The sequence below is a fragment of the Phyllostomus discolor genome, chromosome 3, assembly GCF_004126475.2.
Source record: "Phyllostomus discolor isolate MPI-MPIP mPhyDis1 chromosome 3, mPhyDis1.pri.v3, whole genome shotgun sequence".
In the NCBI taxonomy this organism is placed as follows: Eukaryota; Metazoa; Chordata; class Mammalia; order Chiroptera; family Phyllostomidae; genus Phyllostomus; species Phyllostomus discolor.
In genome coordinates, this window is record NC_040905.2 from 55,948,204 (window position 1) to 55,949,593 (window position 1,390).

General features: G+C 43.2%; 1 pseudogene; it reads right to left on the minus strand.

Moving 5' to 3' along the window:
* Positions 1–437: 437 nt before the first annotated feature.
* Positions 438–902, minus strand: LOC114493470 (annotated as a pseudogene).
* Between the last annotated feature and the right edge of the window lie 488 nt (positions 903–1,390).

The window sequence follows — 1,390 nt, forward strand, 5'->3', positions numbered from 1 at the left end:
CACACATGCTGCACTTTTTATAAGTTAAGGACAAGACACTTTACTAGCAAAAATATTATAACTCACTGTATTGAGGTGGTCTGGAACCAAACCCTCAATATAACCGAGGTATGCCTATATACTTTGAGTTAGTGAGTAGTTTTAAACTTTAGTGTGTAGGAGAACCTCCTGGTAGGCTAGTTAAAACAGAGATTGTTGAACCTTCACCCCCAAAGTTCCTGATTCAGTAGGTCCATAGGGCCAAGATTTTGCATTACTAGCAAACTCATATTCTCAGGTGCTGCTGTTTCAGAACCATATTTTGAGAACCTGGTTTAGGAATTGTCATAATTTCACATTTTTTTTCAGCCCACACAGACTTATTCAAAGATTAGGAAGTGTAGTTGGAAAAGAGCAAAGGGGCCCTGACCCAGGGGAAGGATAGTCATGGCTCCAGCTTAATATTTGAAGGTCAACATGGTGCTCACAGAGGCCAAGAACTTACCCAGGAAGGTGTGTACTGCAGGGGTGAAATCAGAGGAATGGTGGCTTGCCAGAGTCACCAGCAAGCAGTGGCTCAGGAGCTTGGAGTTGATGGGGTCCGTATGCAGCTTGTATGTATACAGGTTGCTCAGAGGTGGCAGGGTGCCACATAAGTTGCCCAAATAGGCCACAATATCACCAAACTTTTTGCCATGGCCCTCAATCTGGGAGAAGCTTTGGGCCAGATTAAAGTAGAATAAGTAGGTCTTGGTAATGGGGAAGCTCAGAAACATCCTCTCTAGGATCTCTGCACCATAGTCACCTGCATGGCTGCCAAACTTATCCTAGGCATCCTTGACGTTGGTTTTGTCATGGGAGCCAGCACCATGGTTAGTTCTTTCTGAGTCTGCATAAGGACCAGAAGGGTCAGAATTCCCCATTCTAAATCACCATCTGTGGCTCAACCCCACCCCCCATCCTCATTTTCCATCAGCAGAGTGTGAACCCTACCTAAAAAGATAAAGATCTCAAGACTCTGCTGTGTCAGAGATCACTAGGAGGTCCTAGGTATGACTCATTGCCCAGGTAAGTTGAATCTATCTTAAACAGTGCTGCCAGACTCATGTCTCTAAAGCACAAATGTGATTGGATAACCTCTGCTTAATTACTTTTTTCAGGTTGAAATTCAGGCTCCTTAGCATGATATGAAAGAGCTATGGTAATCTCACACTTGCCTGATCTTTCAGCCTCATATCCCTCTTTTGTATTATAGTGGGAGTAGAGTACACTAGGAAACAATAGTTATTGGGCACCTTGCACTAGTTGCATTATATGTGTCACCTTATTTGGTCATCACACAAACCCTCAAGGGAGAAGTGATTAATTTTCATTTTATAGATGAGGAAATGGAGGCATAGTCAGCTAAATA